The sequence below is a fragment of the Echinops telfairi genome, unplaced genomic scaffold (assembly GCF_000313985.2).
Source record: "Echinops telfairi isolate 266 unplaced genomic scaffold, ASM31398v2 ScPeMD7_5;HRSCAF=22, whole genome shotgun sequence".
NCBI lineage: Eukaryota > Metazoa > Chordata > Mammalia > Afrosoricida > Tenrecidae > Echinops > Echinops telfairi.
The window spans coordinates 43023927-43035396 of NW_022103901.1; the positions used below are offsets into that span (position 1 = coordinate 43023927).

The following is an 11470-nucleotide window of genomic DNA, read 5'->3' on the forward strand; positions in this document are numbered from 1 at the left end:
CAAGCCTTTAAGACCCCAGACGCTCTATCTTTTGATAGCCGGGCACCATCAGCTTTCTTCACATTAGCTTAGGGTACTCATTTTGACTTCAACAAGCATTTTGAGAAGGTGAGCATCACAGAATGCCAGGTTATTAGAACAAAGTGTTCTTGCATTGAGGGAGTACTTGAATAGAGACCCAATGCCCGTCTGCTACCTTAATACGTAATTAGCATTTTAATATATATACTCAGACCTATATCCCTATTGTTATATAGTAATATAGTTAAATATGCGCATGCCTATGCTTATACCTCTATAAATGTCTTTTGCCTCCTAGTTCTTTCCTCTGTTCATTTTACTTTCCTCTTGTCCCACCATCATGTTTGACTTTCATTCTGCTCTCAGTACTTTCGGCTACATTGCACTTGATCAAACCCCACCAGGCATTCTACGCAGTGGTTAAGTAGTTAAGTGCATGGAACCCACCCGTCACTGTCTGGGAGAAAGATGTGAGAGGCTGCTTCCAGAGAGATGACAGCATTTAGACCTATGAGCATTCTCCTTTGTCCGGTAGGATCACTTGGAGCATCTCTGACCACGCTCTCTGACACAGAGTCATCATCATTGCAGGCAAAGTCATTTTCTCTCTTTCTTTTTTCAGGGTCACAATAAAGGTGCTAAGAAAGAGAATGTAACAGGGAAATAATTAAGTATTCTTACTGAGGTAAGTTTCTTTTTATATGATTCAATTAAAAAATTTAAAAGACATTTTTATTATTTTATTCCTCTCAAGGCTTTTGTTTTTAAGTTCTAAGAGGGTGATTATTATTTTTAAAATAATTTTATTGGGGGCTTGTACAACTCTTGTCACAATCCATACATCCATCCATTGTATCAAGCATATTTGTACATTTGTCGCTATCATTATTCTCAAAAAATTTGCCTTCTACTTGAGCCCTTGCTATCAGCTCATTTTTCCCCTTCCCTCCTCGCCACCCTCTCCCTCATGAACCCTTGATAATTTATAAATTATTATTATTTCGTCATGTCTTACACTGTCCGACGTCTCCCTTTACCCACTTGTAGATCCTTGTGATCGATTCCCCCTTTCTACCCTACCTTCCCTCCACCCTCCAGGTATCACCACTCTCACCACTGGTCCTGCAGGGATCATCTGTCCTGGATTCCGTGTTTCCAGTTCCTAGAGGATGATTGTTTTATGAGTGTTTAAAGTGTATGCTAGGAACACAGGCTATTTGAATAAGGGCCTTTGGCTTTTACCCTCTTTGCATTTAATCTTCAAATTTTTGCTAGGTCAAATTTTAATGTACTGAGGAAAAGAAATCCAGAAATTATTTGGTGATAGAATATAGTTTTAGTGAATATTTTCTTTTTAAAATAGGCAGTTGAAAGAATTTAAGACCACTTCTGATAAAATCAGTAATTTTCTTTTTCTTAAATGAAAATTGTCTTTATTATTATAATCATGAGAAAAATGTCCATCGATATGAAACAGTATAATGAAAAAAAGTACCTAAATATTACCACCTAGAGACGGTTGCCTTTAATACTTTGAAATTCCCTCTAAGAATTTATCAATGTTTATGCTATTGTTGTCTTGTGTGATTCCAATTCCTAGTAACCCTATATAGAAGGTTAAACACATTGGATAACACGATTCATAATGTTCTTTTCTTTAATGCAGTAGTTCTTATTTGTTTTTAATGCTGTATGTTTTGCACGTCTCTACATGTGAATTGAAAAGACAAGCATTATCATTCATAATCATTTTACTGCCCACATAGTGTTTAGCCACTTCTTAATGTGGCATAATTGTTACACATTGGGCTGCTAATCACAGGGTCAGCAGTTCAAAACGGCCAGCTGCTCCATAGGGGAAAGGCAGGACTTTCTACTCCTGTAGAGAGTTACTAGATCTGAAACTCACAGGGGCAATTTTACTTTGTCCTATAGAGTTGCTGTTAGTTGTCATCAACTCTATGGCAGTGAGTTTGGTTTGGTTTGGTTTAATAACCATATAAAGAGCCCTGGTGGTGCAGATCCTTTAGCATTGGGCTGTTAATCAGAGAGTTGGTGGCTCCAACCCGCTAGCTGCTTCTCAGGAGAAAGAGGATGCAATTTGAATCCGTGAAGATATATGGCCTGGGAAACCCCGTGGAGCTGTTCTGCTGTGTCCTTACGGGGTCACAAGGAGGTGGAACCAAGTTGACAGCAGTGGGTTTTGATAATGTCTGTGTAGATTATTTCATGTTTTCTTTCTGTGGATAATGGTGTGTTGACCACATCACTGTAACTTGTTCATTTCTCCTGCAAGTATAACTTCTGGGTCAAAGCTTATGCATATTTTAAATGTTAATACATGTGGCTAAGCTGCACGTTGTAAAAACTGCCAGTTTGTATTCCTTGTGAAATGCTTGAGAGCCAGTTTTTCCAGCACTTTGCCAACACTAGGACTTGTGACTCTGTCATCTTTACTAATCCCATAGGACAAGAATGGTCTCTTTGTCTTGCTCTTTCCTGTGACATGAATTTCTTTGTTGAACTTGTCTATGGGTCTCATGTGTAAGCAACACACGTCCTTGAACTTCAAATGGGATGAAAATGTTAAGAATATGTTGCTTTATTTGTTTCAAGGCCTGTTGCCTGGATTAACTAATTATGAATTACTTTAAAATTATTGGTCAATGGAATAAAATTGTTGTATGGACTTAAAGTTTTCCTCTATAGAGAGCAAGACTTTGTTTTTTAATTCACTTATAGAGAGCTCCAGGAAGCTTTAACAATGAACTTCTTTCTTTGAAAATCAATCTTATCTATTAATTTTCTCTCACTCCTCTCCTCCCATTACATATTTCTATTGGTATGAAAACCAATTTTCTTAAGTTTTTAATTTCTTTTGTAATAGTAATCCCATAGAGTATTTGTCTTTATTGACTAAATTTACTCAGTCTATTATTTTCCACAAATGTGTGTGGCATGAGGCGTTTGACACTTTCATCATTATGTTTTAGGGATGTGCATAGTATTCCATTGTATGTCTGTGCCAAAGTTTATCTGTCCATTTTTCCACCAATGGGCAGTTAGGTTGTTTTCCTAAGTCTCTGTCCCTCAGACTCTCAGCTTCCTGACTGAGAGAGGATGAATTGCTGTCCTAAAAATTAAAAGAAAAACGTTTAATTGAAAGCACACAGAGATATCATGTAATCCAGTAAACTCTACTCAATATATAACCTAAAGAAATAAGAAACAAAATACAAGCAGATATCTCCACACCCCTCTTTATCACTGCAGTATTCACAATAGCAAGAAGATGAACACAACCTAAAAGCTAATTTTTTGGCGTGTTCCAAACACAGACACTATCTTGTTCTCTACTGTTGTTATACCAGGAAACCATGCCAGTTTCCTTTGTTCACTGTTGAGGAGGGTAGAAGTCCACGTTCAGGGTGGGGGCTCAAGGAGAAGGCTTTTCTGGCTGTCAGCTGTAGTCTGAAAGTCTTTGTCTCATCTGAACTTCTGACCCTGGATGGTGTGACTGTGCATCTCTCTTGTCCTGTATCTGCTCTGCTCCCTTGTTTGGTATCTTTCTTATCTCAGATTGGAGCTCTACTAACAGAACTAAGATGACCCAGTCCCAGTTTTATGACAGCAGGGATAGAAGTTAGGGTCAATAACTTTGGGGGACATAATTTTAGTCTGTAACAGACACTTATTTCAAAATAGTATATGAAATTTTATTTATAAATCTAGATGTTTATGGAATATTATATAATGTTTGAGTTCCAGTATAAATGTGTGCCTGTGTGTATATAAATTTAACCTTTTGATGTATGTTAGATAAATGTTTATAAAGCAGATCATCAGTTTTACATTCCTTGATTTATACACATTTTATTTCACCTCATCCATTGCAGTCCCCTTAATGTATCATCAGTTATCTAACTGCCTCCCTTTACTTTTCATTTCAATTCCTCCTCCGTTCGTAACCCTCTGAACTTAATTCTCGGGTAACCCTGCCCTTTTGTTCCTAAATGACTGATTCTCACATGGATGGGGTTCATTTTCAGACCCGAAAGGCCATCTTCTTGGGCTTCCTCCAGACTCTGCCCAACCAGGTTGCCTGTAAACTTATGTATATTGATGTTGAATCTCTGCTGGCCAGAGAATTTTACCCATTTTCATGTGAATGTTATCTCAAATTTTGATTTTCTTAGATGTTATTTCAATTAAATAAAAGTTACTTAGGGAAGCTTTGGCCTATTTAATAAGAAGTCAATTCAAATTGACCTCTTTTTCCTAGACATAAAATATATCCTGTTAAAATATAGATTATGCTTTATAAGAAGACTTTTCTTTTCACTGCAGGTTAACTTTGTAGGTAAATACTACTGAGGACCAAATCTACTTATATCCAGTGCTTAATATTATAACTGATGTGTATACAGCTTTTTTGAAGGAATGAATGGTTGATTTATCTTGTACAAGGGTAAGTCTTATTGCTACAAAGCCATAGAATCAAAAGTATCAAAATGTGAAACGATTGTTTCTTGACATACCCTCTTTCTAAAGCTGTACATTTCTGAGTGCCTTGTTTCCATCTCGACCCTTCACACTGTGTCAAAACTGCAGTTGACATGTCCTGGAGGGACTGAAAGCATGTTTCTTTTAACTGTTCTTTTGAGTGCTGAACACAAAAAGAAGTGTGAAGAGGCAAAATCAGGACTGTAGGGTATATGTAGTCAGGCTCTTGAAATTTTCATAGGACATTCCTTGCTGTCCTTGACAAATGAATCTGTTTATGGTAATAGGGAAAACACAATTCCCCAGCACTACTTTCCTGACCTTTTTCTCACCGATGCAGCTTTTAATTTTTTATAAACAAGCCTCTGTGATCATTCAGTGCCCTTTGAGAAATCTATCAAGATTACTTTAAATCCAAACCAAACTCACTGCCATTGAGTTGATTCTGACTCATAGTGACCCTGCATAAGGTTTCTAAGACTATAAATCTTTTTGGAAGCAGACAGCCTCATCACGCTCCTGTAGAGTGGCTAATGGGCTTGAACTGCCAATCCTGCCTCTAAGAGCCCACTGCCTAGCCCACAGCAACACCAGGGATCCTTAAATTACCCCTTACTCACCCACTGCCATTGAGTCAGTTCTGACTCATAGCAACCCTAGATCGGGTTTCCAGTGCTATAAATCTTTAAGGGAACAGATAGGCTCAATTTTTTCCCATGGAGATGCTGGTGGGTTTGAACTGCTGATCTTGTGGTTACACAACAGTACGTACCCAATACTGAGGCTGGGGCTCCTAAGATTACTTCTTTACTGAACCAGACTGACTGCCTTCCAGTTGATTGTGACTCGTGTTGTTCAGTCGGTGCCTTGGAATTGGTTCTGACTCACTGCGAGCTTATGTACAATAGAAGGAGACAGTGCCCGGCCTTCTCCATCTTCACAATTGTAAAGGTGAAGCCCATTGTTGTAGCCACTGTATCAACCCAGCTTGTCGAGAGTTTTCCTCCTTTTAGGTGCCTCTTCACATTACCACGTGTGATGCCCTTTTCCAGGGACTGGACTCTCTGTCCAAAGTACGTGAGACAAAGTCTCACCAGCCTGGCTTCTTAGGAGCATTCTGACTGTACTTCTTCCAAGACGAATGTGTTTGTGCTGTTAGCAGTCCATGGTATTTTCAGTCTTCTTCACCAGCACCATAGTTCAGTTGCGTAGATCCTTCTTTGGTCTTCCTTATTCAGTGTCCAGCTTTCACGTGCATGTGGGGCAATTGACAATACCTTGGCTTGGATCAGGTGCACCTTAGTTTTCAAAGCAACCTGCTTGCATCTCAACAGTTTAAAGAGATCTCGTGCAGCAGATATACCCAATGCAGTGTGTCATTTGAGCTCATGACTGCTGCTTCCATGCACATTGATTATGGATCCAAGCAAATGAAGTCCTAACAACTTCAGTCTTTTCTCCATTTATCACTATGTTACTTATTGATCCAGTTGTGAGGATTTTTGTTTCTTTACATCAGTGGTTCTCAACCATCCTAATGCCGTGACCCTTTAATACAGTTCTTCATGTTGTGGTGACCCCCAATCATAACATTATTTTCATTGCTACTGCAATTTTGCTATTCTTAGGAATCAGGCAACCCCTGTGAAAGGGTCTTTCACTCCCCAAAGGGGTCACTACCCACAGGGTGAGAACTGCTGCTTTACATAGACTTGTAATCCACATTCAAGGTTGTAATCCTTGATCTTCATCAGCAAATCAAGTCCTCATTTCTCAGTAAGCTAGCTTGTGTCATCTGCATACCAAAAGTTGTTAGCAAGCCTTCCTCCAATCCTAATTGCCACATTCTTCTTCTTATAAAAAGCAGTACCCATAACCTTCTAACCTGACCCCTATGCTTTGAATATAACTGTTACATTGTAACTGGTCTAGCAGATCTCCCAAAAAGAAAGTGGGACTTTCTTTTTGTTTGGACCTATTTTTTGTAGACACTTTAACAAGTCTAAGCCAGATTTATTACTGAGAAGACTTGTCTTCAGCCATTGATAACAGAGACCTGTTTAAACACATTTTGTGCACATATGAACTAGAACCTCAGTAACAATAGTTTCTGTTTTACCCTCAGATCATTGTTAAAAATATTAGAAATAGGAAACACTTGAACTCTCAAATAATCTCCTAGATACTTTTAATGTAAATGCAAAGCATTTAAATTTTCACTTAAAGAAAACTAGCATCTCTGATTTTTCCTCCCCCCAAGACCTTAATCTAGACGCATAATTGTAGTGACATTTGCTATCATACTGGCATTTTGTCGGCATTTTATTGGATTCCTAGTGATGCTGTTGAGTAAATTTTGGACTTCTAACTACAAGGTCAGAGGTTCAAATCCACCAGTTGTAGTGTGGGAGAAATATGAGGCTATCTGCACTCTTAAAAAGAATTTTAGTCTTGGAAACCCTGTATAGGGTCACCATGAGTCAGAATTGATTTGCTGGCAGCAGCTATGGTTTTTTGATATTATTGATTTGGACTTTGTGATAATTAGGGATTATGTCATCTAGACACTCCTTGATAAAGGTAGGGGTGAACATATCAATTGGGTTGCAGCCTGATGACACCTTCTTGGTGTGGCCTTTTGTAAGAGAGACCGAACAGAGTCAATGCTCTTTGGTCCTTTGCCTAATGCCGGAGCTAGATCTTGCATATGGTTCCTCGATCTGTTTTATCACCTGCGATCCCGGAAGCTGTCAGTGAACTAGCAATGGTAGATTCATTTGGCTGGCTGACTTCGCATTTATATTACCTCAGCATCCGCCAGCCTGCGTCTCCTGCTGTTTCTGCTTTGTCATCCTGCTTCCTGTTGCCAGCTCCCAGAAGAAGCCTGACTTGAACCAGACTGGACTTACCTATTTCTACAACTGTGTAAGCCATTGCTTGATATAAGTCTCTTTCCATCTACAAACACATACAATGTCGAGTTCAACCTAACACAGACTTGACCTCATTTATCTTTAAAACCATAACTTCACCATACTTTAAATCTGTTTTTGATGTTGTTGAGAGCCCTATTTAAAGTACATCATATTGGAATTTATATTTCACAAAGAAATAGTTTCCACATTATTTGCAGCTGAGGAAAAGAGAATGCCCCTAAAGATACTTTTAATTTAAACATAGAAGAATTGAGCTCTATTTCAATTATATGGTTCAGCATGTATTAAGAACAAAAGTAGATAAATAGGTTGCCAACTCTTGAAGAGAATGTATAGGCCTGTGTACAGTATCTTTTCTGTTAAAGGTTAAGTAAGTAGAGAGGATGGAGCAATTACCTAGTAGATTTAATCAGTGTTGCAATATCCAGTGTAACATAATTTGTTTCATTTGGAATATGAAATTCAAAAGAATGTCTGAGACAGTGTTAATTTGTATTTTAACAGCAGTTTTTTGCATGTAAAAATCTTCAGAGTGGGGGACATGGGAGAGGTGTGGCGGGGCGGGGGGTGGGGGGGAGAGGAAGTGGGTGTTAACAAACCCAGGGACAAGGGAACAACAAGTAATCCAAAATCAGTGGCAAGGAGGGTGTAGGAGGTCTGGCAGGGCTAGATCAAGGGCAATGTAACCAAGAGGAATTCCTGAAACCCAAATGAAGGCGGAACATGATAGTGGGACAAGAGGAAAGTAAAAAGAAATAGAGGAAAGAGCTAGGAGACAAAGGGCATTTATAGAGATCTAAATAAAGGCATATACAGATGTAAATACATTTACATATGACGAGGGAGAAATAGATCTATGTACATATATTTATAGGTTTAGTATTGAGGAAAAAGATGGACAGTGGACCCCTAATCAAATACTCCCTCAACACAAGAGCACTTTGTTCTAACAATTCGGCAGTCTGAGATGCTCACCTTCCTGACACAGTTGCTGAAGACAAAGCAGGTGCATAAGCAAACGGGAAGAAAGCCGATGGTGCCGGCTATCAAAAGATACAGCATTTGGGGTTTTAAAGGCTTGAAGATAAACAGGCGGCCATCTAACTGAGAAACAACAAAGCCCACATGGAAGAAGCACACCAGCCAGTGAGATCACGAGGCGTCAAAGGTATCAGGTATCAGGCATCAAAGACCAAAAAATTATAGCTTTGTGAATGAGGGGAAGTGCAGAGTGGGGAACAGGGCCCATCTGTGGGCACTTGGGACATCTCCTTGCAGAAGGGTCGTGGGGAGGAGACGAGCCCATCAGGGTGCAGTGTAGCAGTGATAAAACATACTAGTTCTTGAATGCTTCCTTCCCCCTACTATCATGATCCCAAATCTACCTTACAAATCTAGCTGGACTGGAGGATGTATACTGGTACAGATAGGAACTGGTAACACAGGAAATCCAGGACAGAGGAACCCCTCAGGACCAGTGTGGTGAGGGAGAAAGGAGAAACCGATTACAAGGATCTACGTATAACCTCCTCCCTGGGGGGTGGACAGCGGAGACGTGGCTAAAGGGAGATATTGGACAGTGTAAGACATGACAAAATAATAGTAATTTACAAATTACCAAGGGTTCATGGGGGAGGAGGGAGCGGAGAGGGAGGAAAAAAATGAGAATACCAGGGGCTCAAGTAGAAAGCAAATGTTTTGAGAATGATGAGGGAAACAAATATACAAAAGTGCTTGACACAGTGGATGTATGTGTGGATTGTGATGGGTTGTACAAGCCCCAAATAAAGTGATTTAATTAAAAAAATCTTTAGAGTGGATTACATAATCACGTAACAATTTTTATTTGCACTTTTAGTGGCTTAAGTGTTGGCCTATTAACTGCAAAATCAGTGGTTTGAAATTACCAGTCACTCTGGGGGAGGAGAGATGAGACTTTCTATTCCTTTTAAGAGTTAGAGCAGGCGTCCTCAAACTTTTTAAACAGGGGGCCAGTTCATTGTCCCTCAGACCTGTTGGAGGGCCGGACTATAGTTTTTTAAGAAACCTGTGAACAAATTCCCATGCACACTGCACATATCTTATTTTGAAGTAAAAAAACAAAATGGGGCACAAACACCTGGCGGGCCGGATAAATATCCTCGGCGGGCCACAGTTTGAGGACGTCTGAGTTAGAGTCTCAGAAACCCACAGCCAGCAGTTAGTTCCACACGGTCTTACAGAGTCAAGATGAGTCAGAATCAACTTGAACACGGTGAGAGTTATTTATTATGTCCAGGTAGAATTGAAAGGCAATTATTGTGCCTTCATGCCTCACTGCCATAGTGTTGATGCCAGTGCATGATGACCGTGTAGAATTGCCCCATGGGGTTCCCAAGGGTGTAGATCTTTACAGAAGCAGACTGTCTCCTCTGCCTCCCACAAAGTAGCTGGTGGGTTTGACCCCCGGACCTGGCAGTTATTAGCCCAATCGATGCTCAACCGTCTGCATCACAAGAGCTCAGATGAATCTTCTTGAGTAAGGCCTAAATTAATGATGTTTTCCTGAGTTTTGCCTCAGGTATCTTAGGCTTTTGAAAATACCCAAAATTTTGAATTCTTTGATCAAGTCTCTGGCAACTGGGGTTTTGTTTATATGGTAGCTTTTATTTCAATGATGAGTTAATTTCACCAGTCACTTTAAAACCTGTATTCTGAAAGTTTTTTTGTATAGAGTTGTTAGTAGTAGAATAGAAGTCTTAATTAAAATTAATGCTTTATCATCCATTTCCTCTTAGTTTTGGTTGTAATAAAAAATTATATTACATGATGGTGCACGGCAATCAAAAGCTATAGCATCTGGGGTCTTAAAGGCTTGTAGTTAAACAGGCAGCCGTCTAGCATGGAAACAACAAAGTCCACATGGAAGAAGCACACCAGCCTGTGTGATCTCTAGGTGTTGACGGGAAGAAGTATCAGAAGTTCAAAAAACATGCATCCAAATTGATATTAAGGGGAGTGGATGTAGTGGAGACCGAAAGTCCTCCAGCAAGACAATTGGACAGTCCCTCTTAGAAGGGCCTCACAGAACAGAAAATAAATCCAGGGTGCAGTGTGGTGCATTGATGAACCACATAATTATCCTCTAGAAAAGAGTTGTAGTTTCTTAAAGCGTTGTCAGTTAACTGGCCTACTAGTGTGTTTGTTAACACCATTTGATCTCCTAGTTCCTTGTGTAGTATCTGGGATCTTACAAGCTTTCAAGTAGCCATTCAAGGTATAATGCTTGCTTTCGCATCACCTGGAGCAGCACAGGCAGAGAACAGGGATGTGTGGCAGTCACCGCCATGAACAGCTGCCTCCTTTGCCAGGAGACCAGAAGAACTAGATGGTGATTATCATCACTGAATATTTTAATTACGGTTTCTGTACGAAAATCCTGATTAAAAGAGAAAATACAGAACAGAATTTCAAATCCTCGTATACTCCAAAAAACAATTGCCTTGAGATAGTCTTTAAAACTTAAGACAAAAATATCTATTGAAGTTTCTTAAAACCAAATGTTAGTTTATCTTAACTAGTATAGAAGATCTCTCTTGAGTACTGCACCCTCTTAAGACCTATCTATATGGGATACAATTGACAACAGCAACTTACAAAATGAGATAGGAACTGAGGGGCCAGTGAAGTTACGTTAATGGGGAAAAGAACAATGCCCCAAAGGAGGGTGAGAGTGGTTGCACAACTTGACGAATGTGATCAGTGTCACTGCATTGACACGTTGAGATTATTAAATTGGCGAATCTTGTGTCTATTCTCAAAAATAGCAACCACTATATTTATTTAAAAACAGAAACTGACAAAGGCTAGTTACTTAGGGTTGAATGTTTAGCAAACATTTTCTTTTCATCGTTCTTTTAGGGGCTCATAGAACTCTTATCACAATCCATACATACATCAATTGTGTAAAGCGCTTTTGTATATTCATTGCCCTCATCATTCTCAAAACATTTGCTCTCCACTTAAACCCC

General features: G+C 39.5%; 1 protein-coding gene across 2 annotated transcripts in view; it reads left to right on the forward strand.

Moving 5' to 3' along the window:
- The first annotated feature begins 641 nt into the window (after positions 1 to 641).
- The window catches only part of MRTFB (myocardin related transcription factor B), a 258653-nt gene continuing 247824 nt past the window's right edge, over positions 642 to 11470 (forward strand). The window contains exon 1 of one of the 2 annotated variants that reach the window (XM_045283808.1): positions 642 to 706. The gene's annotated coding sequence lies outside the window, so the exon portion shown is untranslated. The remainder of the gene's footprint in view (positions 707 to 11470) is intronic. The other variant, XM_013005532.2, reaches the window with a different exon arrangement.